Source organism: Monodelphis domestica, chromosome 4 (genome assembly GCF_027887165.1).
Source record: "Monodelphis domestica isolate mMonDom1 chromosome 4, mMonDom1.pri, whole genome shotgun sequence".
NCBI classification, from domain to species: domain Eukaryota; kingdom Metazoa; phylum Chordata; class Mammalia; order Didelphimorphia; family Didelphidae; genus Monodelphis; species Monodelphis domestica.
In genome coordinates, this window is record NC_077230.1 from 65,160,727 (window position 1) to 65,188,101 (window position 27,375).

The window sequence follows — 27,375 nt, forward strand, 5'->3', positions numbered from 1 at the left end:
CAATTATCAAAGCACAAACTGATCACCCCTCCCTGACACCACCTACCACATCAGTCAGAGAGAGGGCTGGGGCAATTTCTAAATTCTCGGGGACTGGCTGAGGGCACCACAGACTTACCCCTGAGGATGGTTCAAGGCCTTGGCAGTGAGACTTGAGACCCAAGGCTGAAGAGTATGGAGCCTGGGCAGCAGAGCTTGGAGCTTTGGGTAGAAACAAGGCTGGACAGAGCAGAGGCAGCAGGGGCTGGAAAGATAGCCTCAGGGAAAAATGCTTTAATACATGCTACACAATGAACATCACATTAACTGCCCTTACTTGGGCTTCTGACTAGGAAGGGAAGATACTACCAAGGCAAATCCCAGTGAGACAGAAGCTAAGAAAGCAATCAACATGCAGGAGCCCCAATCCACTAGAGGCAAAAGGAATAAGCAGCAGCAAAAAACAAAAACAAAAACAAAAAAACCCCACACACCAGCAAAGAAACAAAAAACTCTTTACCCTGAATAATTTCAATGGAGAAAAAGAGCAAAGTACAGAAGCAAGAGCAGAGAGTGTCAAACAAGCAAACACATCCAAACTTTCCAAAAAATGGAAATTGGTCACAAGCTCTTGAGGAACTCAAAAAGGTGTTCAAGGACCAAGTGACTCATGGTCAGGAAATTCTATCTGTAGGTCAGGAAAATCAATGCTTTATGATGGTCAGTATTTTACATATCACCAATACTTTTTGTTCATGGGTAATTTACATGCAACCTTTTTGAAATGTTTCATGACACCAATTTAAAGTATATACAATCAATCCAAATTCTGTTGTTAAAATAGTATGTTATTTATATAGTTAGGTTTGGAGTCAGATTCCTTTATCCCATAATCCTGCTCCTTTTTCACCAACAAATCACAGGAAGTTGCCCCTACTGGCTCATACTGCTACTAGTTCTCCATAAGATCTGGGTTCCCATTGCCTTTCATTGCCTAAGGAAAAGGAAAGGACTTTAACCTCCTTTCCCCAGAACCCTCTAAATATTATACAACCTCCCATGCTCTATTGCTTTTTTTTTTTTTGGTATTTCAGTGGGTTTAGTAGTTAAAGGATAGGGACTGGACTTGTGATTTAACTTCCAGATGATCAAACTCCCTCTACAAGTGCAGGTGTGCATCTTCTTCATAACTTATAGTCTTAAAGAGAAGCCTAAATCACTGACACATCAACTGACTTATACAGATTCACACTGCCAACATGTGTCAGAGGCAGTACTTGAACTCAGGTCTTTTTGGTTTCAAGACCCACTCTTTATTCATTACATCAAGATTTCCTGTTTTAATCAATGCTTTCAATTAATTTAATGTTTTAATTAAAACTATAAAGAAACTTTCAAGGAATTGAAATAGACAAAGAAGAAAAGTTACCAATGACTTGCCCAGGGCCACATAGCTACTAAGTTTACAATTTACAAGTCTCAACAAGTAACCTTATAGGTAGGGTGTTACTCTGACTGACCTGGTAGTAGAGTGAAAGCTCCATAGTCTGGTCTTGTCTGGGACATCTGTCTGCAAAGGTTTCAGTGGAGCCAAGGATCCAAGAAAGAAGAAATGGGGGTCAAATGGTGGTAAGTCCTATATAAGAGTACCTGTAAAGGAGCCAGAGGTCCTAAAAGATGTCAGCAATAAAGAATGATTTAAAATTAGGCAGGGATCCAAAGAACAAGTTCCCCAAATATAAATGGTATTTTCCTAATCTAGCTTGTTCTTTTCATGGTTTGTTGTGGGATCTAATCTTGTTCCTTGATCTTCTACATGAAATTCAAGTGTGGAAAGCCCCATCTACTTCCCCCTCCACCATTATTTCACAATTAACTATTATTTATACAGCACCTTAAGGTTTACAAATACATATGTATATATGTTGGCATATAGTGTGCATATATTAATATATACAATTTCATTTGATCCTCACAACTACCCTGTTAATAAGTGCTATTATTATCCCTATTTTATTTTAGTTTTTTTGAACCCAGCAATAACTGACAGAAATTCCATATCAAATTTCTACAGAAATCATAAAATATTTAGAAGTCCACCTTCCAAGATGCAAACTAAAATTCTATAAATACAACTACAAACATCTGTTTACAGAAATAAAACAGACCTAAATATTTTGAAAATTATTAATTGCTCATGGATTGGATGAGCCAATTTAATACAAATGACAATATTACCACAGCTAGATTTATATATGAAGCTAGATATGAACTCAGATCTTCCTGACCCTATTTCAGTGTTCTATACACTGTGTCACATCTCATATTTACATATTGCTTCAAGGTTTGCAGACTGCTTGGTTGTCCTATTTAAGAGATAAGATATTTAGTTGCTTCTGTCTTTTACATCCTGAAAAGAAGAGCAGAATGCAAAAGTCCTTGTTAAAATAGTTAACACCATTTTAGATCTTTATATGTCAGGTTCTTTTTTTCTAAAAACAAAGTCATTCCAAATAACTTGAGATACTGAAAGGCATAGGGACGTTGGAATAAAAATATAAAGGCTACTAAATCATGGGACTGTGCAGAACTCTCATGTACCCAAATAGTACACTGCCTGTAAAATAGTAGGCATTTAAAAAGTACTTGTTGATTGAATGAGTAGTCATGACTACTATCTTCAATTGATTCAAGATTGTTGCTGTTATGATATGTGAGAAACAAACTTGACAGCTGTTGGCTTCATAGACTACTTACTGGCCTTCAAATATGTCATTTATTAAAGGAAGCATTCCCAATCTCCCTACTTAGTAGAACTCTTTCTCCTTGTCTCCAATTATCTTATTGTTTCTCCTATTAAATTCTACACAATTAGGGGATGCTGGAGCCAGCTTATATCATTTCATGAGAATCCAATGCTAAATTTTCAATGTGAACAAGTTATACTTTGAAAATTGGAAAACACTACAAATCAGGAATTGATTACAAAAATGGATTATTTGGACTTGAGAACTTGATAGAAAAATGTTAATAGTGTAGAGTAAGTTAAAAAGTGTGTTGTATTCCTAGCTCTGTGACCCTGGGCAAGTCACTTGACCCCCATTGCCTAGCCCTTACCACTCTTCTGCCTTGGAGCCATTACACACAGTATTGACTCCAAGACGGAAGGTAAGGGTTTAAAAAAAAAAAAGTGTATTGTATATGCCGTTACTTTTCTTGAGAGTTGGTTTCGCAGCATTTATCAGTATGTTCCTGTGTATAATTCAGCAAAACATAAGCTTCTTTGGATGTCTAGACTATTTTTCATTTTTATTTTCAATGCTCCAAACTTTAACATAGAGTAGGGATTGCATATATTAGACAAACAGAAGTTTGTTATATTAGATTGAATTAAATTAAGAATTATCCAAGTCATTATTTTTGTAAGCATTTACCTCAAGAAATGGAGGCACTTACTTACAAGAACAATCACTGGAGTGATGACTCAGTCAGATTAAGTGGATATCTATCTATAGGAGAGGGACCACCTCCCAGAAAGTCATGGAGACGCTAAACCAGAGGAGATTATGTCAGTATAGCTGGATGATGAAACAAGAATGTTAACTGCACAAGACCAGAGTCTACTTCACAACACTGGGCATGCATATTATTATGACAATGTATACCAATGATATTATTTTTTTTTAATGTGGGAGTGAATATTTTCTTTGTAATTGTGGTCAGGATCCCACGTTGTGTGGTCCAAAGAAGGTGCTCTAAGCCCAGCCTCTGGGATAGAGCCAGGGCACAGTCTCTCCTCAAGCCCCTCAAGAGAGTATAAAGGTTGCTGGGAGTGAGCCAACTAACAGCTTCAGCCTGGACTGTCAAGCCCCTCAAAAGGAAAGGATAGATAAAGAGGGGACCGGAAGATGCTGTGAAGCCAGGAGGATGAGACAGGTGGTCCTTGTACTGGGTGGGGAAAGGGATATTGAAAATTAAGGAATTGGTCTTGGGTTGTGCTGTTCATCACTTCCCTGCCCCTTAGAACTTAAGAGGGACTAGCTGCAACTTTTCTTGTGGCTTGGGGAATGAGGAGGAAGTGAGTGAAGGAAGACTGCTCTGGTGTGGATCCTGGGTCTTCAAGATTCATGAAAACCCCGGGTGGTGTGGCAATGACGACATCCATCCAAAGGAAAACAACCATTCTTGTCAGCCTCAATGGACAGGGGCTTCCCACTCACTGTGTTCACACTTGTAACATTTCACACTCATGGTCTCATCTTGGCCAGGTACAGGCATGATGTGTTCAGTACAAACTGAGCAGCATGGGGCATACTGCTGGTGATAGTCAGGGGCAAAGTGGGGCCAGTTGGCTTGGTCCACAATGAAGGACCACACAAGTGAAGCACTGGGGATGGAAGGCCAGGCTCGTAGCTCTCAGCATCTGCCAGGGATTGGCTCTCCACATGTGCTACACTTCTCCAGAGTGTTCTCATAGCACTGCTCACAGGAAGGTGCCCCTTCAGGGCTATAGACCTGCTGCCACTGCAGCTGCCGCTCACACTGGTGGCATGTGAAACATATGACATGGAACAGGCATCCAAGAGCCCAAACTACAGACTGGAAATGTACCATGGCCTGGTGGTATCGACTCATTGGTGGGGGGCTTGTTATCGGTTGACTGCTCCATGTCTTTCATTAGCTGCTGTGTCAACTCTTCCAGCTCTTCTACTTCCTGAAGACTTAGAGGCCCTGGGGCCTCAGGAGGGTGCAGCTGGTCCTGAGCAGGAGGAGGCACTGGACTTTGCTTCTCCTGAACACGGGGCTTCTCCCTCTGTTGAGCACAAATAAAACTGGGACGTTGTTGTGGAGATCCTGTGCCAGTGGGAGGGGAAGGACCCCCTCTCTGATGAAAGGGGACCCCCAGGTGCTGGAGGGCTAAACTTGGGTGCTGGAGGGCTAAACTTGGAGTTACAGGAGTAAATCGGAAGGTCCCAGGGTTAAATTTGGGGGTAGGGGTAGGGGCTGGCATTGATGCTGGGGTCTGGGTGGGGTTGGAACCACAGATGGAGCTTCAGCTGGGGCTGAAGCAGGAACTAGAGGACCTCAAGGCTGAGGTCTTAGCCACAGATACAGAATGGGACTAAGGAGGGTTAGTAGGAGTCAACCAAGGAGGAAGAGGTACTGAAGCTGCAGGTGGGATGCTTGGTGTGGGAGGGAAATTGGGGGCAGCTGGAGGAGGCAGAGTTCCAGATGAAACCGGATGTGTTGGGGCTGGTAGTTCAACCCCCACGTCTTCCAAGGGAGATGGAAGGGAAGGGAATATCTCTTCCTCTGGAGCAGGGGGGGAATGGTTCCTAAAACGGGGGAGGAGGTGGTGGAAAGGCCCCTCCAAGGGAAGCTTCTCCATCCATCATCCCCAGGTAGCAATGGAGGTGGTGGCAGAAGAAAATCTTCCGGGGTTGGGGGAAGGATCTCGCCAACTTTGCCCTCTGGGCCCCAGATCCTGGAGGGCTTTCAGCTGCCCCAGAATGGAAAGGGTTCACTTTGGGTTTGGGGGGCCATGACTGGGGCAAACTTCTTCTATGGAGCATAGAAGGTGAGCACCGAGACAGAGATCATGGGTGTGGGGCAGGGAGCTCTGTCTGTCTACTTTGCCATATAGTCATCAGTGCCACATCCAGTCCAGCTGTGGCTCTACCAATGATATTATAATGAAGATAGATGACCTTTGCTAAGGCTGTTATTATAGCTCAGGTAGACTAGTTGGCCTTTTTCCTTCCCATTGCTCCCTTTTGCCCTCCATCCTCCATATAGCTTCTAAGATAATCTTCCTAAAAAAAACCCAAAACTTCCTAAAATAAACTTCCTAAAACTATTGCCATTTGCCTGTGCAGGTAAATTCAGTGGTTACCTATTGACTCTGAGATAAAATATAAAGTCTGGAATTTAAAGTTCAGAAAGACTTCAAAGATGCCAAGGCAATTCACTACATTCTGGATCATCACTAGTTTTCCTGACTTTTGTCTTGACACTGGACTTTGGTGACTAGAAAAGAGAGTGAGGCTGATAACTTTCTGCAACTAACTCATTTAATCTAATTCACAGGAGTCAAGAAATCATTCTGTGATGCCACTGGTCCTCTGAAAACAAAGGACAAAAAACAACAATATCACTCACAATTCTCCTTTGTTCACTTTTCATTTTAATGAATTTGGACTATTTCTGGTTTCCTGGACTTGGCCATCTATCTCATATTTGAGTGACTGCCTGGATTGTCTCACTTCAACTTCTTAGAATTTCTAGCGTCCTTCAAGGGTCAAACCATGTACCATCACCTTTGGGAAACCTTTACTGATTCCCTTAATTGCTAGCGCTCTCTCCTTCCTCCTTAAACTATCATACACTTACCATTTTCTCACACAACTAACACCTTAGGTCAGGAACTTATCACCACTCACAAAAATAATTGCCTTAAATTTGTCCCCATTTCAGTTCAACATACATAGTAATTCCAAAATGATTTTCCTTAAGGGCAGATCTGACCATCACTTCTCCAGTCTCCAGTGGCTCTCTGTTGCCTAGATTTAAATAGAAACTTTTATGCTTAGATTTTAAAACCCTTCATAGACTTACCCCAACCAGTCTTTCTAGGCAGAGTATTCATTAATCCCACCTTCTACTTTATCCAATCTATATAAATTCTCTACATTCCTCACACATGGTAACCCATTTTCCATGTCCTTGTTTTTGCATTGGCCTCTGGCCTCTACTTCCTCACCTCTACTTCATAGAAGCTATCTTTTCCTTTAAGATTCAGCTAAATTTTTACCTTGTAAGTAAGCCATTTTTTTACTCTGTCCCAACAGCTACTAGTCTTTCCTCCCTATGTATATTTGACATATTTGACTATTTATTTGGTTGGAGATACATACATAAGTGCATACATACATACATACATATACACATATACAAAAAGAAAATTTAAATATATATGTTTTCTTTTTATTCTTTTTTGAAATTGGGCCTCCATATCTTACATAACAAAGTATGGTGGATATGGTGGCCATTCGTGGACCTAATACCATTACAGATTGGCATGGAAGCTTTGATCTGTTCTTTTCCTAATTGTTTTACCTTTCTTTAGAAAGCTGAGTAGTCCCCCATTCTGAGGGGTTTGTATTGGTGTCAGTCTTAATATAGATATCATCTTTAGACATGTTGCAACTCATAATTTCTGAGTTCCAGTGATACATCAGCCTTAGTCTACTCCAGTGATGGAGATTACAATACACACACCTCTTTGTGCAGTGTCTTTATTTGTAGTTACTCTCTTTATGTTTATTCTTTTTTTTTAACTCTTACCTTCTGTCTTAGAATCAGTACTGTGTATTGGTTCTGAGGCAGAACAGTGGAAAGAGCTAGCCAATGAAGATTAAGTGATTTTTCTAGGGTCACAGGGCTAGGAAGTGTCTGAGGCTAGATCTGAACCAAGGATCTCTAGTCTTTAGGTCTGGTTCTCAATCTGCTGAGCCATCTAGCTTCCCCCTATATTTGTCTTAATGTGCCCCTATATGTTCTGGGCTCTTCTTTTAGAAAGTGTATTCCTTTAAATTAGGAATTGTTTTGTTCTTTGCATTTTTAATCCCAGTTCCTGACATATAGTAAACAATTAATAAATGCTTGTTGATAGAACCACTTGCTAGAAGATAATATAATTGAGAATGGAAACTCTTTTTCATTTTGACCAAAGCTTAGAAGAGTTTCTTGAATATAATGAGAACTTAAATGTTTTTAGATTATTTGATAAGATTGACCCATTTTTTTGAGAGTAATTTTGGGAGAAATAAGGGAGAAAGAAATAGTGCCTGTGACTGTCATGAGATAGGAGAGAAATATGTGCTTAAATGGATGCTTGGCACAGTGAATAGAATGTTGGGCTGGAGCCAGGAAAACTCATTTTTCTAAATTCAAAACTGGCCTCAGACACTTAAAAGCTGTGTTATCCTGGGCAAATCCTGTAACTCCACTTGCCTCAGTTTCCTCATCTATCAAAAGAGCTAGAGAAGGAAATGACAAACCACTCCAATGTCTTTACCAAGAAAATTCCAAATGGGGCCACAAAGAGTTAGACATAACTGGACATGACTGAACAACATATGTTTTACTGAATATGAAGTCCAGTATTTCTGGGAGGAAAGAATTTTATTTAAGCTGTGCACCACTGACTCATAGTTCATAGCTACTGGCCAGAAGACCTATCTGAGTCAATAAAGTACATAGATCAATTTAGGTTTCCACTATATTTCTCCTGACATTGGATCCTTGACAGAGGGAGTGCCAAACAACAACAGATGGATTGCCAGGATTGTGATTCAATTTGTGAACATTGTAATTTTCAACATTCTTTCATTTATTCATTCAACAAATATGTACAGAAATTCTACTTTGTAGGAAAAAAATAAGGTAGGTCAAGTGAAAGATGCAAAGAAAAAATGGTCTCTGTACTAATGGGGCTTATAATAATTTTTAATCATTTTCTTTTGCTTTTATTTCACATTTATCTCTGAATTTATCTGTTTTCTGTCCCATAAATTCTTCCTTGGTAACAAAGCTTAAAAGAGAAATAGAAAAAATGTATAATTTCTTCATAACTTAAAACCAAATACACAGCATCTGACAGTATATCCAATATTTCCCAGCCACGATCCTCTAATTCAGTGATCAAGGAAGGGAGGTACATTGTCTCTGTCTTTTAATGTTTCAGCATAGTAGGAGGAATAATACTTCCTCACAAGAGGTAATGTGAAAATGCATTTGAAGAAATAAAAGACTTAATTCAGAAGAGGAAGAGATCACTTCCATTTGGGGGAATCAAAAGAGATTTCATGGAAGTATTTGAACTTGGCCTGTAAAATTCAGCAATGAACAGGCAGACCTATATTGAGAAGCTTCTGGGATCAAAAAGCACAGAGTTGGTGTCATGTGGACCAAGTTCCAAGAATAATCTGTATCTTAATTGATCTGGTATAAATTCAGTGAGGACATATTAGAGGCAGGATTTGAATCTGGATCTTTCCTGACTCTAGGCCAAGATTTTTTTCACTAGACCACATATTTTACATTTTAAGACCATAAATATATGCAATTCCTTTTTTTAAGTTAAAATAAGTAAAAAAGTTAAAGTTTGTGAAAAGAACACAAAAGACCCCCCAAATGCCCCCAAATTCTCATTTAATTTCTTATGTCAACCTGCCGAATATCAAAACTACAATGGAGAAAGCCAAATGTGGAAGGGATACCTGTACTAGCTCTTCAATAAACACATGTAACAAGTAGCAAAGAAACATTTATCTAAGTCAATAGCAAAGCAGGAAGCAAAGAAAGTATACAAGGGAGGAAATATGTCAGACAGTAGCGTTTCATTGGGAACAACGTAAGTAAGCTAAACCAAAAGAGGGTTCCAGATCTCACCCAAGGGGAAATTTCCTGGTCTCTAGTATTTTGAGGGCTGGCACAAGAAATGAAATCAGAATTTTTGGGAGTTTTGCTGAAGCTGCAGATAACACATGAAAGCTAGCAGATGACAGAAAAAGTTTAGAAACTCAGAAATGCATAAACCCTATGTACAGTATTGTATAATATAAACATATTTGACCCTTTAATACCGTAAATATACACAATTTTTATGGCCATACAATAAAGAGGAAGAAGTAGAAGAGGTACACTAGTCTTTCTGGAAATACAGTAAAATGGAGAATGTGTAGAGAGTACTTTGTTTTCCTACTCTATAGTGCTAGAATGAGCATACTGTAAAACAGTATGTACAGTGCTTTGCCAAACCTTAAATAAAATATAAGTACTATCTAGTTATGATTATTATTATTGTGCTCTTTATCTCAAAGGGCTCTTGTAAAGATCAGTGAAAGAAAAGTTGGTGAAGTACATTGCAAACCTTAAAGGCTGCATAACTGTCAACTATTGTTATCCACACACCATGGTTACCTGGCTTTTTGTTTTATCCATCTCTTAGGGCAAGAAATGTGTCTTTTCTGAGCTTTTTTTTTTCAGATTTAAACACTATTTTATTTGGTCATTTTCAAACATTATTCATTGGAAAAAAAGATCATTTTCTTTTCCTCACCCCCCACCCCTCCCAGTTGTTGGCATTTGCTTTTCTGAGCTTTATGATTAATGCTAAAGAAGAGTGTTTGCCACACAACAGAACTTTAATAAATATTTGCTGAATGAGTGAATGAAATGAGAAGAATGATAAAGAAAATCAAGTTAAAAATAAAATTCAAAACTCAACTGAGGTAGCCATCCCTATTGGCACAAATAAGTAAGATTTTGTGCCTTTTTAATTTTTTTGGTTTGAGATTCTGAACAGATTTCAAACAGATTAGGAAAGAGGGGAATGAAGGTACTAATAAAAATATCCTGATATAGCTTATCATTCATTAGACCCTAGAAGTAGGCTGATGAACTTGGAGTCTAGGAAAGAGATGAAGAAATGGAGATCACAATGAACATAAAGCCTATTGCATTATAAGAATCTTCATTTTATTTTGTTTGCTTGAGTTCTTTTCCACAAAATGACTAATATGGAAAATTGTCTTTTATATTATTTCACATGTAAAATCTTTTTTCAGATTGCTTACTGTCTTAGGAAGGGAGGAAGGAGGAGACTTTGGCTTAAACTAAAAGAATAAAAATATTTTTTCCTTTAATTGAGGAAAAATATTAAAAAAACACAATGAGCATAAAGGAAATTCAGCAAAGTAAGGCAATGGGAGAAGCAAAGGAGACAGTGTTTCACAACTGGGAATCTTGATGTTGGAGGAATTCCAAGTGATGGTGAAGTACATGTGTCACCGTGCTATTGGTCAGTTGAAGTAGAATGGATATGAAAGTCATGGATGGAGCCAAAATGGTAAAAAATTGTGAAACTGGCAGAGTTAAAAGTATGATTAAGATCAATGTTTAATTCCCTGAGGATGAATTGTTGGAGATGGGTTGGAGAAGGCTGAAAACAGATGATAAATCATTGAAGAAGATACGAGAGTGCCCCAGAAAATAAGTAATGGCAACCATGATAAGTCAAAAGTGATATAAACAAATGTCCTGAGCTTCAGAAATAAGTACTTGAGATATGACAGGGGGATGAAGATCTGGAAATGAAAAGTGAAGGGCTGAGAGTCCATCTATTCTTTTAGCTCACAAAGGCAGATGGTATAAGAGAATGAATGGCTTCCATTAGAGAGGATTTTGATGGAAATTGTGTCATCAGGAAAGTCATCATCCAACTAAGGCAAGTAAGCAGAAATATGGCTAATGGAAAAGACGAGAGTTAGAAAATTGACTCAGAATAGAACAGGGATTCCATAGAACACTATAGAAAGGGCTAGTGGGTGTTCAAAGGACATTGGGGTAGCTTAGTGAGGGTTAGAGTGAAGGGTGTATTTGTAAATATTTAATAAGAAGGATTATGTGTATCCCTACTTGGAAAAGCACCCTTAAGACCTGACCTCCAGTAATCAAACCTTAGTCCTTAGGGGGGAGCTAATCTATTCAGCCTTGGAACTCCCAAGCTGGGTCTGTCCTTTTTGGTGAGCGAATGACTTGCAAACTCACAAAGCCACTGGTTGGTCTGAGATTCTCTTCCACTTTGCATTCCATCTGGCCCCTCACTGACATCTTGCTATCTGCTTGGCCAGTACCTGTGTACATCCTTTCCCCTTTCTGGTCACAGAAATCAAATAGATATTATCACTACTTGTTGAAAGAGCATGTCAATAGGCTGCTTTTTGCTAGACTCACTATCCCTATGAGTCTTTATACTAAAATTCCCTTCTTTGATCACCACATTACACCCTCCCTATATTCTACCCCGATAGAATAGAATATAAGTTTCCTGAGGGCAGGGGACTGTTTCACTTTTGTAATTTTCTTCCTAGTGTTTATAGTGCCTGACACAGTATAAATGAGCTATAAATGCCTTTTCTTCATTCATTTATTCAATCCATCATAACTCTTTTCTTTTGATCATGGCTTTCTAGTGCCTATTCAAACCTTTTTATATTGGCATCTAAGGCCTTCAGTAATCTGGCCTCAATTTATTTTTTTCTCATTTATCTCCCTCTACTATGTAACATCATAGTAGTTGCTTCATAGTCTCATGTAGAGATCATATTCATTCATTCCAACCTCCATCATGCTTCTGGCTCACACTTTCTTTCTTCTTCCTAAAATGGCTCCCCAAGCCCCAATTCTTAGGGTATTTTCGTATTTTACAGATTATTCATGACTATATTCAATTTCTACTTTAAAACAATATTTATTAAATGCCCACTAAATGCAAAACTTTGTGCTAGATGTAGGGAATACAAAGATAAAGAAGAAAACAATTAGTTCCTTCAAGGAGCTTATATTCTACTTGGCACATATAACATGAACAGATCAGCATAGGCAAGGTCATTTGAGGAAAGAGAGAGAATACTAACAATAAGGAGCATTAAAGAAAGGTTTCTAATAGCAGGCAGTACTCCAGCTGAGCATTGACGAAAGTTAGAAATTCTAAGAGAAAGAGGTGAGGAAGGAGTTAATTCCAGAAATTAGTAGACAACCTGGTGACCTGTCTCACCTATAGAAGAAGAGAGGCCCTAGATCTCTGATTTTGTTGATATGGCTAATATCCAGATAAAGATGCTCCTCTACCAGCTTGGGCCAGCATCTACAATCCTAGAGAACTGCCTGAGAGTTGAAATAACTTGCCCAGAATCAAAGAGCAAGTATGTATCAGTGGTGAAACTTGAACCCAAGATTTCCTAGCTCTAAGGCCAGTTGTCTATTTATTAAGCCATGGTTTTCTGTGGAGGAGAATAATATGAAGTGATTTTGGAAATGTGGGCAGAAGCCAGATTGTGGAAGGCTATATGTAATCAACATAAGCTTTCTCCTTTCTGTCTGACCATAGATAGACTTACTGTCTAGTAGCTCTGTACTTGAAAATATTCAGTTCAATGATTTGTCACAGGCTTTCTTCCCTTGTTCTCTAATTGCTTTATGTGTGTAAATCTTCTCCTTCCTTTTCCTTTTCCCCTAGCACTATGAAAAGTGCTTTGAAAGTCAATAAAATGCTATGTCCTTAACTTTTAAACTTTCCCAGCACTTAATATGGTGCTGCTAGGTACATAATAGGAGGCCAATGAATGTTTGCTGAGTTATATTGAAATAGGTGAAGCTAAAAATAAATGCATTTTAAAAGCAGCCTTGGAGTGGTAGCAATAGCCCATTAACTTCTAAACAACTATGTAAGTACATGTGTATATATATATATATATATATATATATATATATATATATATATATATATATATAAATCAGTTCTCCTTCCAGTGATGAGAGTTTGGAGTGAGGGAACTATGGTAGGATCTTATCCATTCAGCCTCACTCTGAAGCTCTGAGTACTTCCAGTTACAACTGAGGCAGCTGCCACCTGTGTCCTCAAAATCTAGGATCAGGAATGCAGCATAGTGTAAGTCAACTATCCCATCCTTCCTTGTGAGACTTCCAAACACCATGTGACTTTGGGGATTCCTCACTTGAAGAATGAGGCTATGGGAGTTATGGAGGTTGGGTTTAATCACTGATTTAGGAGAAGTGAAGGAAATCTTTAAAACTTCCATCCAATTTCAAAACCACCAGACCTCACCCCTTGGTAGGAGGAGGCATGCTGCAAGGCAGTTTTAGATTTCAGGATCCCAACTGGAAACTGAGATGACAAGAGTGTAGCAGTTCCTCCACAAAGCCTTTTCTGAAATGAGACTTTTCCAGTGTCTAGTTGATGTTTCTGGCATATAATTATGACTAAAAGGATAACAACATTTCTATAGTGCTTTGAGGTTTGCAAAGAATTTTGCACATATCTAATTTGTTCTTCAGAACAGTATGGTGAGGTAGGTATTATTATCTCCATATTTCAGATGCAGAAACTGAGTTTGGGATTACACAGCTACTAAGTGAGGAAAAATTCGAATGGAGACCTTCATGACTTCAAGTCCACTCTCCACAAAGCCCCCTCAATGACTTCAGTGGCAATATGTAACAAACGAAGATATTAGAGGAAGAATAGGAATAAAAATGTCATCAGAGACATGTATGGTTGAAAAGAAGACAGATTAATCATAGAAGGAGGATGAGGGGTGGCAGGGTTTCCTTGGATGTTAAAAGAAAGTCCTCTAGCATCTTGGGTAGACTTATTGTTACAGATTTATGGGAGGACATGGACAGGAGTCCAGGAATAGGCATTGTTAGGTTGTGATTGCCATTATTAGGGGAGCAGCTGAATCAGTGATGTCACCAAAACATTTGCATATTTGAGAATATTTGAAGATGAGCAACAGATCTTTCCAACTAACTGACATTTGATGCTATTGAAATTTTGGCAAGGTTTTTTTTTTTTAATGGAAGGAGTTTAAAAATACTCTTAAACAGAACAATTCATACCATTGGCAGATCATTTTTATAAAATTTACTCTTCTGGTACTCTTTAAATCTGCAGAAATAAGAGATGAGTGCCTAGCAAGTATAGCCTATTCTTTAAAATTCAAAGAGAGGATAAACAGAGGATGCAATTTATTCATCAACATTTGAAATCCTAATAATCAACCTGTTGTTTTTACCTCTCCTGTAGAGGCAAATGATTAAATGAAAAGATCTCAAGCCATCCAGGTGTGCAAGATGAGCATTTGGTATCTGGAAAATGTGTGTGTATTTTACGGGAGGGATAGATGCTCATTAAAACCAGCTGAACATGGTTTTATCTTTTGTCCCTTCAATTGGGACAAAATTAGCTATTGGTCTGAGGGAAAAGTCAGCTGTAAAAGTTAATCTACAGACATCCTGCCTCAAGGAATTTGAACTAATTAGGGTTGTAGCAAATCAGTCAAATTAGATCTGAAGGCTGCCAGACAGACAGGAAGGTTCTTCAAAGGCTTGGCTTCAGACTTCTGGGATTCCTCAGATCATTTGCTCCCTGAACGGCTTCACATGGCATTGTTATCAGTATGGTCTGTTCCTTCTGGGTGCAGCATGGAGAAGCTAAGAGGAATGCTAATGATACAACTAATAAGGGAGGTTCAAACTCAAGCTTTTCTGCAGCCACTCCTCTGTCCAAAGAGCTATCTAGCAATTTCCTGGTGCTGAGGAGGGAGAGGGGTTAGGGGAAGGCAGGGTCCTTTGAAACTAAATGGTATCAGAACAATTATGGAGGGAAAAAAGACAAAATGTCCAGTTTCATCAAGTCCAATTGAAAAGCTTAGAACCTTAATGAATGAAAGACCTAGTCATCTAGGCCATTCAGTGTTCCACAACATCCCTGATAAATGACCATGTAGACTTTCTTTAGGAAAAAAAAGTGACCACCCTGGGTCTTACAGGTTAAAGGTATGTTACATGTCATCCCTCCTCCCTGCGTTCTCCATTATCCCTAAAGTAATTGGGATTGTCTGGTCTCTGCCATTACCTCAAGTCCAACTGATGGTGTTCCCCTAACTTGAGGGGTCCAAGCAACCCAATTCTATTTAACTACTTAATATTCATAATACTTTTTATAAAGAAATACTTTATACCCCCAATATACCTAGCAATTATAATCCCCCCTACTCCACAATCCTAAAATCTCTGGGGAGGAGAAGGGTCTTAGGATCTCAATTTAATTTGGTTCCTTTAGACTACAGTCTCACCAGGTTCTAAGTCCAAGAATACACATTGGCTTCTCAGGGCTTCCATGTTGCTCTGACAGAAGCATTTAGTCTCAAATCCTGATTCAAGAATTAATATGGCATAAGCTTATGGTTCTGGGACGCTATTCCCTGCATTTAGAACTCAAAAGGAAAAATGAAACCCCAAACTGTTTTTTTTTGAGCCACAAGACCTAAGGAAAAGGTTCACTGTCCCTTCCCCTCACCCTGCTTGATATATAGTGCCCATGATATAGGTGATAAAGATTTTATTTTTGGGATGCCACTTAGAAGAGGAAGAGGGAGAGGGGTGGTGAGGGAGAGAGAAAGACTATTAAAGCTCTTCCCACTTATGCAGTATCTATATGAAAAATGTATTCTCCCAGAAGTCAAATCCTAGCAGCTCCCATGTAGCTGTCTCCATTTTAAGTGTCTGGGTGTACACCAAGGCTAGATTACATTTAGATGCATCCAGTGCCATGGATCTTACTTTACTAGCAATAAACCAACTAGTCAATGCTATCACTCAATAGAGAATTCTTTTCTTTTTTTTTTTTAAATCCTTACCTTCCGTCTTGGAGTCAATACTGTGTATTGGCTCCAAGGCAGAAGAGTGGTAAGGGTAGGCAATGGGGGTCAAGTGACTTGCCCAGGGTCACACAGCTAGGAATAGAGAATTCTTTTCTACAACATCCCGGATACCCATGGTCATCTTTCCTTTGCTTAGACACTCCATGGTATTAGGGAACTCACTAATTACAATGAATAATAACACAATACTTCACAATAGTAATAATGTTTTAAGGTTTACAAAATGCTTCCTTCACAACATAATATAGTTACTTATTATTTCTGCATTTCACAGATAAGGAAACAGGCTTGGAGAATTGAAGTGATTTGCTTATGGTCAGATAACTAGAAAATGTTAAATATGAAACTGGCACTCAGGCATCTCTATCTCCAAGTCCAGCCCTCTGACAGAAGGACCTAATGCCTTGCAAAGCAGCAGATTCAGTTTGGGCATAAATTTCATTGCCTGAATATCATTGCTTAGTGTGAGTTGAATCTGATGTCTTAGTAACTTTACATTCAGTGGTACTGTCCTCTGAAGTTAAACAAGAAGATTACAGAAAAAGTCTTGTCCCTCTTCCAAATAACAGCCTATGAAATATTTAGCAATAAGTATAATATCACTCTGGAGAAGGAAATGGCAAACTGATCCAGTATCTTTGCCAAGAAAACTCCAAATGGGGTCAGGAAGAGTCAGACAATGATTGAGACAAATGGACAACAACAACAACCTATCATTCCCCCCAACCTCAAGTTTTTTTATCCTATGCTAAATATCCTGTATTCATTCAACTATAAGGGTATTGGCTTTGGGGTCAGAGGATTGTATTAAAATTCTTTTGATACTCACTTATTTGTGTAATAATTGGGAACATCATTTACTCTCTCTGGTCCTTATCTGGAAAATGAGGGGATTGGATCATTATGACCTCTAAGGCCGTTACTAGCTTCAGATCTCCAATCTTATGATCTTCATGTTCCTCATATAAGATGGTATCAAGACCTTCCTGGTTATTCTTCTTTGGATGAATTCTAGCTTATCAATGTCACTATTCAAATATGCTTTCCCTTTATTTGGACACCACACTCCATTTGTTTTCTGACTTGTACAGAAAAATTATTGACTTCCTTATTCTAGAAACTACATTTTTATTGATATAGCTTTAGATTTGTATTATCTTTTTTTAAAGCAGTCACATCACTCAGTTGGATCAAATAAAATTTTCTTTTAACTAAAATAACTAATCTTTTGCTAATTAATTACTATTAAACAGTCTCTTCCATTTACACTCATCCCTACTTTATACAAATGCAGTTAAATTTGCAAATTAAAGTATAGGACTTTACATGTTTCCCTGTCAAATTTCATTTTGTCAGTTTTGGCCATAATTTTCACTTCTCCAGATCATTTTAAATCCTATCTCTGTTATCCAAAATATTAGCTCCTCCGCTTTTTGCCATTTGAAAACGCTATAATCCTGTCTTCATCCAAATCTTTATGATTATAGAATTTGGACCTAAAAAGGACTTTAGGGATAATCTCTTAATCTTTATTTTGTTGATGAGGTAAACAAGACACACAGAAACTAAATTCACACGAGCAATGGGTAGCAAAGTCCAATTCAAATAGAAATGTTTTGAATCAAAAGTTTTTGCTCTTTCCATCACAAAAACAGTAAACAGGAGAAATCCAAATAAAAAGCCATAGACCACATCTCTAGAGAACTTTCTCTAGGTAGTAGTGATCTTTTTATCTACTCTCCATAGTTGTTACTATTCCTCTAGCTACAAATCCAAATAACTATAGTTATATATTCATTCAGTCCACATAATCATAATGTCAAATGTCTCACTTACATCAAGATATAACCTATTTCTTTGCTGCAGCATTCTTTTGATCTGACTCTGTTAGACATAAGCCTTAGGCTCATGAAAGGAGAGGCCCAAGGCTTGGAGATTGCCTAGAGTGAAATATGTAGCTACGTTCCACAAATACTTTCTTTAAGAAAAGAGTCAAGACACTGGACATGAGGAACATTGGAAAACATTACAAAAAATGAAATTGACTGTATTTTAACTAACAGCAAATCACTTTTTAAAGACACAGAGGTTATTTCAGAATCATGTGTGCAAGTCCTATGATTCACTGACTCAAATAAAGGTCAAAGTCAATATCCAATTAGAAGGATTTAGATGAGAAAGAGGCAGCATATGTGATTACAGCAGATCCAGCCTGATTCTTTTACATAAGATTGCATTTGAAAAAATGGGAAGTCAATAAAAAGTGAAGATCAGACTCTATCAGCCACTTTTTAGAGAGAAGAGACATAAAAAACATCCTGAAGAAGATCTAAGAATCAGAGAGCCTAGAGCCAAGAGAGTAGAGATAAATTGCTGAAGATGATTAGCAAAATGAAATGGGATGGGCTCATTAGATAATTGAGTTCCATCCTGTGTCCTTTCATTTTGTGTGCTTATTGCCTGCTTCCTTTTTACTAGATGATTTAAAGCTTACCCTTTGTCAGAAAGAAAAGTAATTTTAAGGAAGTAGAGGAAGTTCCCTTACTTTTAGTAGAATGTAAATAAAGAATAGGGTCTGTTTTGCTTTGCCTTTTTATAACAGTAAACAACTAACATTTACATAGTACCTACTATATACTAGGCACTATGCTAAGTGATTTACAATTTTTATCTCATTTGATTGTCACAAAGACTCTGGGAGGTAGGTGCTATTATCCTCATTTTTCAGATGAAGAAATTGAGGCAAAGAGAGGTTAAGTGATTTGCCCAATTAGTTAGGTCACACAGTTAGTGCCTGAGAGTCAGATTTGAATTCAGGTTGTCCTAAATCCAAGAATGGCACTGCATCTTTCAATGGAGGTTCCTACTTGCCTCTTCCCATCCTCCCCCATTACCTAGTATATTGGCTTGAACAAAATAAAGATCTTTGTGGAATTGAATTAAATATTTGGAGTTTAGGGACAAGATGGGATGAAGTGGGCAGAGATTATGTTTTTCCTGTAATGTCTTGGGTCCTTATAAAAGAGAGTGGGCTACAGCATGCAAATACAAGAGGTAGCTGAGAGAGCTACCAGAAAGAAGGCAATAATTAATCTTGTGAATCAAGGCAAACTTGCATTGAAATAGTTTGGAGAGAAAGGAAAAAAAATCTTCATTTATTTTCAAAGTTATGTTACATTTGTGTTTTTGTTGGGGCCAAGTTTCATATAAGATGTCCTTGAAGCCTTAGTGCAGTTTTAAGGTACTTAAAACAGACACTTAAGGTATATTTACATAACTTAAAACTTCACCAAACTTTACTTAAGACTGAGATTTATTTAAGGTGCTTTAAACTACTAAGACCTGGACTATGGCTTAGAGAATTTGAAAATTTTATAGGAATTTCTCTCTCCTCTCCAGATTGTTAGGGAGAAAGGCACATTCCTTATAAGGAGTAGTAGAAGTACTTCAAGGGGGAAATGAAGAAAATAAAGGATATGAAGATAAAAAAATGAGTTTCACCTGTTGGAAGAAGAAAGAATATGACGTGGATAAGAAATGAAGGAAAACCTTTGAATATTTGGAGCTCTAAAAAGTCTATGAGGGTCTTCTTGTGATGAGGCAAATTGAATCAGCTCTTGAGGAAAAGAGAATGACAGTGCCTGTACTAACATGTCAAACTAAATGTGCTCTTAAATCCCTGTTGTACATGACAGAGGCTCAACGTTTTGTATGTGATCTTTTTGTACTCATTTCTATCAAAAGGTTGGTTTGTAGTCATTCAAAAAAGAATTTGAAAACCCATATAGATGATGGAAATAAAGACAAGGTTAAGTCTTTTTGCCCAATGAGTTAGAACACAGCTGTGATGGAAGCCTCCAGAATTATATAGGACTAGATATCATTAAAGTATTCTCCTCTAAAGAGGACTAGAGTCTGTGACTGTTCTCAAGAAATGGCAGTGTCTAGTAGTACCAGATCTTAAACTGTACTATAAAGCAGCAGTCATCAAAACCACATAGTACTGGCTAAGAGACAGAAGGGAGGATCAGTGGAATAGACTTGGGGTAAGTGACAGTCTATGATAAACCCCCAAATCCCAACTTTTGGGACAAAAATCGACTATTTGACAAAAACTGCTGGGGAAATTGGAAAACAGTATGGTTGGGATTAGGTTTAAATCAACATTCTCACACCCTACACCAAGATAAACTCAGAATGGGTGAATTGCTTGAACATAAAGAAGGAAACAAAAAGTAAATTAGGTGAACACAGAAGAGTATACTTGTCAGATCTTTGGGAAACAAAAGATTTTTAAGATCAAGCAAAAGGTAGAAAAAAATTACAAAATGTAAAATAAATAATTTTGATTACATTAAATTAAAAAGTTTTTGTAAAAACAAAACCAATGCAATCAAAATTAGAAGGGAAGCAGTAAATTGGGAAACGATCTTCATTACAAAAATGTCTGACAAAGGTCTAATCACTCAAATTTATAAGGAACTAAATCAATTGTACAAAAATTCAAGCCATTCTTCAATTGATAAATGGGCAAGGGACAAGAATAGGCAATTTTTAGTTAAAGAAATCAAAACAATTAATAAGCATAAGAAAAAATGTTCTAAATCTCTTGCAATCAGAGAAATGCAAATCAAAACAACTTTGAGGTATCACCTCATACCTAACAGATTGGCTAACATGATAGCAAAGGAAAGTCATAAATGCTGGAGGGGATGTGGCAAAGTTGGGACATTAATGCATTGCTTGTGGAGTTGTGAATTGATCCAACCATTCTGGAGGGCAATTTGGAATTATGCTCAAAGGGCACTAAAAGAATGTCTACCCTTTGATACAGTCATAGCACTGCTGGGTTTATACCCCAAAATGATAAGGAAAAAGTCTTGTACAAAAATATTCATAGCTGCTCTCTTTGTGGTGGCAAAAAATTGGAAAATGAAGGGCTGCCCTTCAGTTGGGAATGGCTGAACAAATTGTGGTATATGCTGGTGATGGAATACTATTGTGCTCAAAGGAATAATAAAGTGGAGGAATTCTATGGAAACTAGAATGACCTCTAGGAATTGATGCAGAGTGAAAGGAGCAGAATCAGGAGAACATACACAGAGACTGATACACTGTGGTAAAATCAAATGTAATGGACTTCTCTACTAGTAGCAATGCAATGATCTAGAACTATTCGGAGGGACATATGAGAAAGAACATTATCTATCCAGAGGAAGAACTGTGGGAACAGAAACACAGAAGAAAAACAATTTCTTGATCACATGGGTTGATGGGGCTATGACTAGGAAACTAGATTTTAAAAGATAACCCTAGTGCAAATATTAATAATATGGAAATGGGTCTTGATCAGTAACACATGGTAAACCCAGTGGAATTGCGTATCAGATACGGGAAGGGGGTGGGGGGAGAGGAGGGAAAGAACATGAATATTGTAAACATGGAAAAATATTCTAAATCATCTAATTAAATGAAATTTAAAAAATACATGTAACAACAACAAAACAGAAGAAATGGCAGTCTCTTCTCTCATCTTGTCCTGAATGATGGGGAAAGTTGAATATTCTCAATAGGAGAGAAGCATACCATGTGCTGAAGGATGCTCGAGTCTTAGAGCTTCTTTCCCTATTAAGAAATGAGATAAAACACAGCTCCAGTGATGAATCAAGCAAGGTAGGTTGCCTTAACTAAGCAGTTTCTAAACTAGAAGTACCAAAAGCTGAAATTATAGGAACTCCTTGGAAGAATTGAGAGAGGGTGAATATACAGAAGAATGATGAACTGGGTGAGTGTCCAGTGGCATCATTGTTGTGGCTATTATTCCTTCTTACTGATGTCCTGCCTTAGGATGAAAAGATGAGAAAGGACTGGCAGCATGGTTTAATGTATCAATTCCTGTACTTGGAGTCAAAAAGACCTGGGTTTGAATCTTTCCTCAAAACCTCTTTGAGCCTTACTTTTCTTATCTAAAAAATGAGCTGGTTAAACTCAAATGACTTCTAAGTTCCCTTCCAGCTTGAAATCTATGATGCTATAATCCTTTGGTACTGTGTATCAGAAAGATGCAGAATCACCAGGAGTCAATTCAGAATTTTAATGGTAGTCATTTTCCTAGAATGACAAAATTTTTTGCCTTATCCTTCATCCTTCTGAGGGAATATGAATCCATTCTGAGCTTATATTTGTTTATTTAAGCTCTATTTTTTTGTTTCTGTCCCTTTAATCTCTAAAATGCCAATATTAAGAAAAAGTTGTGGCTAATCCAATATATTATAGTCTGAGTGTATTTCATTTACTCATCCACTGCTAGGAAGGCTGTGTGACTCTAAGCAGGCCACTTAACCCTGTTTGCCTCAGTTTTCTTATGATCTGGTGAAAGAAATGGAAAACCACTCCAACTGTCTTTGTCAAGGAAACCCCAAATTGGGTCAAAAAGAGTCAGGCGTGAGTGAAATGACTGAACAGCAACAACACCAGTCTGAAAAACATAGACCAATGAAGTTGACTTCTATTTCTGGCAACAATTGTAAAGCCCATTATTAGAAGTATGACTTGTGAAAACCTAGACAGGGAAGAAGTGTTCACTAAAAGTTGGAGTGTCTTATTGAAGAACACACTATGGGTTGTAGTTGTTTTTTACAGGATTACTCTACCAGCTATAGACTGGGTATACTTAGACTTCATCAATTAATTTGACAAAGCTTCTTATTGGAGTTATCTCCTTATGAGTAAAATAAGAGGGATGTAGGCTAGATATTGTTAGGTATTGGATTTTGATGTGGTTGAATGAGCAAATCAATAGTTTTTAATTGGTTAACAACAACTCAAGAAAGGAATTCTTAAGTAGTATGTGCTGATGGGTCTGCATTTTTGGACATTCTAGTCAACATATTTGCCATATTTTCTTATAACAACTATCTTGGAGAAATAGTTAACATGTTAGTAACATAGTCCAGATCTAATGGGTTCTTTATAAGTTAAAATGGTAGACTCTACTGAATAAGATGAAATATATTCTATATTAATATGAATTTTGACATTTAGATTTTAAATATTCAACTTAGTTAAGAATAAATGATGCATGGGGGGTTGGGGGGAGGAAAAAAATGATCTGTTTCCAATGAACAATGTATGAAAATGACCAAATAAAATAATGTTTTAAAAACTAAAAAAAAAATGAATGATGCATGATTAGAGAATAGTTCCTGTGGGGAGAGAAAAAGATCTTGGGGTTTTAGTGGACTACAAATTCTATATGAGTTAACAGTTACATGGCAACCTCAAAGACTAATTCTATAATAGGGTACATTTTTAAAGAGGCAGAGTGTCCTGATGAAAGGAGATGTTCATTCCATTACAGCCTGTAATGACTAGAATATTGTGTTCAGTTCTTGGAATCACATTTAATAAAGTCATAGATGAGTTAAGTCACATCCAGCCAAAGAGATAAGGATGGTGAAAAGAATGGAGACCATTCCACATGAGACTAAGTTGAAGGGACTAGGCATATTTAGTTTGGAAGATGATTAAGGAGACCCATGATAGCAACTTTCAAGTATCAGAAAGACTTGTTTTACTTCATGTCAGAGGGTAGAATCAAGTAAAAATTACAGAAAGGTAGATTTAGGCTTGATTTAAAAGAAAAAATATTTTTCTTTTTTTGTGGAAAAAATATATATATTTAATTTTACTTAGTCAATTTAGAACATTATTGTTGGTTACAAGAATCATTGTTTTCCTAACTCCCCTTCCCCACCCTTTCCCATAGCTGCCACACAATTCCACTGGCTTTTACATGTGTCCTTGATCAGAACCTATTTCCATGTTGTTGATGTTCGCATTAGGATTATCATTTGGAGTCTACATCCCCAATCATATCCCCCTCAACCCATGTAATCAAGAAATTGTTTTCCTTCTGTGTTTCTATTCTCACAGTTCTTCCTCTGGATTTGGATAGTGTTCTTTCTTGTAGATCCCTCCAAGTTGTTCAGAATCACTTCATTTCCACTAATGGAGAAGTCCATTATATTCTATTGTACCACAGTGTATCAATCTCTGTGTATAGTTTCTCCTAGTTCTGCTCATTTCACTCTGCATCAATTCCTAGAGGTTGTTCCAGTTCCCATGGGATTCCTCCAGTTTGTTATTCCTTTGAGCACAATAGTATTCCATCACCAGCATATACCACAATGTGTTCAGCCATTCCCCAATTGAAGAGCATCGCCTCATTTTCCAATTTTTTGCCATCACAAAGAGAACAGCTATGAATATTCTTGTATATGAATATTCTTGTATATGAATATTCTTGTACAGGTCTTTTTCCTTATTATCTCTTTGGGGTATATACACCTTTGGGTTGTATCAAAGGGTAGACATTCTTTTAGTGCCCTTTGAGCATAGTTCCAAATTGCCCTCCAGAATGCAACCATCAATACACAACTCCACCAGCAATGCATTAATATCCCAACTTTGCCACATCCCTCCCAGCTTTTTCATTACTTTCCTTTGTTGTCATGTTAGCCAATCTGTTAGGTGTGAGGTGATACCTCAGAGTTGTTTTGATTTGCATTTCTCTGATTATTAGAGATTTAGAACACTTTTTTATGTGCTTATTAATAGTCCTGATTTCTTTATCTGAAAATTGCCTATTCATGTCCCTTGCCTATTTATCAATTGGAGAATGGCTTGATTTTTTGTACAATTGATTTAGTTCCTTATAAATTTGAGTAATTAGATCATTGTCAGAGGTTTTTGTTATGAAGATTCCCCCCCCAATTTGTTGCTTCCCTTCTAATTTTGGTTGCATTGGTTTTGTTTGTACAAAACCTTTTTAATTTAGTGTAATCAAAATTATTTATTTTATGTTTTGTGATTTTTTCTAACTCTTACTTGGTCTTAAAATATTTCCTTTCCCAAAGATCTGACATGTATACTATTTTGTGTTCACCTAATTAAAAGAAAATTTCTTAACAATTAGAGAAAATTAATGAATGAAGGAAAATATATATTTTTTAAGAATTTCTTGCTATATATTTGTCAGCAACTATGCATGAATGAGTTGTCCTATGAGATCGTAACTTGTCAATTAATGGAAGTCTTCAAGTAGAGACTGAACAATTTATCTTTTGGGGACATTGTAGAAAGGATTCTTGGTCAGATGTGGGTTGAACTGGTAAGAGTAAAATGAATTCTATATGGAAGCCTTAAGATAAAACATAGTTGAGAATCCCAGGATAAGAAGGTATAGAGGAGAGGCAATCTACATCAGTGAAGGGAGTATTCATTTTGATAAGGTAAAAAATTTAATGAGGTAGAAAAGTATCTCTATTTAACAGTTTTCTATCTGTTAAGGAATTTTTAAAACTCCTGTTGTGTTTAGAGCTCTTTTAAAGTCTCCATCTCAACTCTGATACTCTGAATCTCTTATTTGACTTACTTCTGTCTAATAGAACTTCTCCCTTTTCCATGACTGTTCAGTTCAATGTAATTCAATTAAACAAGCATTTATTAAGCACCTGCCATGTGCCAAAAATGTGGTAGGTTTTAGAGACAGAAGATGAAAAAAGATAACAAGTCCTATCTTTAAGAACCTTACATTCTATTGTGGCTTAGCAACAAAGCTATTTCAAGGTTTAGGAGAGAAGCACCTGAGAGATATGGCTAAGAAGACCAGAAAAAGTCTTATAGATGAGGAAACATTTCAACTGAGTCTTGAAAAGAGGAGAAGGAAGGCATGGAGGACATAGATAGTAAATTGAAAATTACAATGACATTCTGTAAGGACCACAAGTTATTTTGTACTCTCTTCTCTCATTCATATAGGGCTGTGAATTCATATTCATCTAAAGCATATGGGCACTCTTATCACTGTTCCCTTATCTACTTAGTGTTTCACTTCCCTCATAATCAAATTTGGTCTACCCTTTCAAATGTGAAGGTCATTATCCTTGCAACAAAGCTAAAGATATAGCAGATGTTAATAGAAGCAATATCAAAGACATTTTATTACAGGAGACTTTTCCAAGAAAAAGCCTTCTTTGTCAAGGATAACATCATCACCCACTGGCTGTTGATTATGACTGTTTTCCAAGGACCCATTTCACAATTTTGGCAAGCAGTGTGTAATATTTTTAAAAGAATTAAATAACTCCAGGCACCAACTTGCATACTGTAGAAAACCATGTTTTGGAGAAAGAGACATTGTGTTTGGTCCACTAGCCTTGATTTTTTTAAGACTGATCTTCCCTTGGAATTTTGCAGTCTCTGTGTAGATACAAAAATGTTTAATTGACATCAACTCTCAGGACATTCTCCAACATTCTTCAGTGTTTGAGTCAAATTTGATTCTGCACTACAACCTCCTTCGTGGGAGGATAACCAGAGAGTAGTGAATTTTGATCTGTGACAAAGGTCTTTCACAATTTCTTATTTGCAATCAATGAAGTGATGCACTTTTTTATTATCATTTCCAGAAAAACCAAAGTTAAAGTTTTGTCTTGAATAGAACTGAATTAGAGATTGCTGAATGTACATTTTGAGTATCAAAAGTTGAGCTTCCAAAACTCCACTCAGAGATAACAAAATGTTGTCTCAACATCTGGTCCTTTCGGTAGTCTAACTTTAACAGATTTTTTTTCAAACTGTATACTGTACAGTATTATGGCAATCTGAAATATTGGAGAGAGAACTGGCCCTGGGGTCAAGTCTCACCTAAGCCTCTTGATGGCTAGGTACACTGGCTTGTCAATTAACTACTCAATATTACCAAACAACACAATAGAACTGCATATTACTAAAGTGTTGACTCTTCTTTCTTTCTTTCTTTCTTTCTTTCTTTCTTTCTTTCTTTCTTTCTTTCTTTCTTTCTTTCTTTCTTTCTTTCTTTCTTTCTTTCTTTCTTTCTTTCTTTCTTTCTTTCTTTCTTTCTTTCTTTCTTTCTTTCTTTCTTTCTTTCTTTCTTTCTTTCTTTCTTTCTTTCTTTCTTTCTTTCTTTCTTTCTTTCTTTCTTTCTTTCTTTCTTTCTTTCTTTCTTTCTTTCTTTCTTTCTTTCTTTCTTTCTTTCTTTCTTTCTTTCTTTCTTTCT

At 37.2% G+C, this 27,375-nt stretch overlaps 1 pseudogene; it reads right to left on the bottom strand.

The window, feature by feature from the left end:
• Positions 1-4,097: 4,097 nt before the first annotated feature.
• LOC100015042 (zyxin-like) lies at positions 4,098-4,990 on the bottom strand (annotated as a pseudogene).
• Between the last annotated feature and the right edge of the window lie 22,385 nt (positions 4,991-27,375).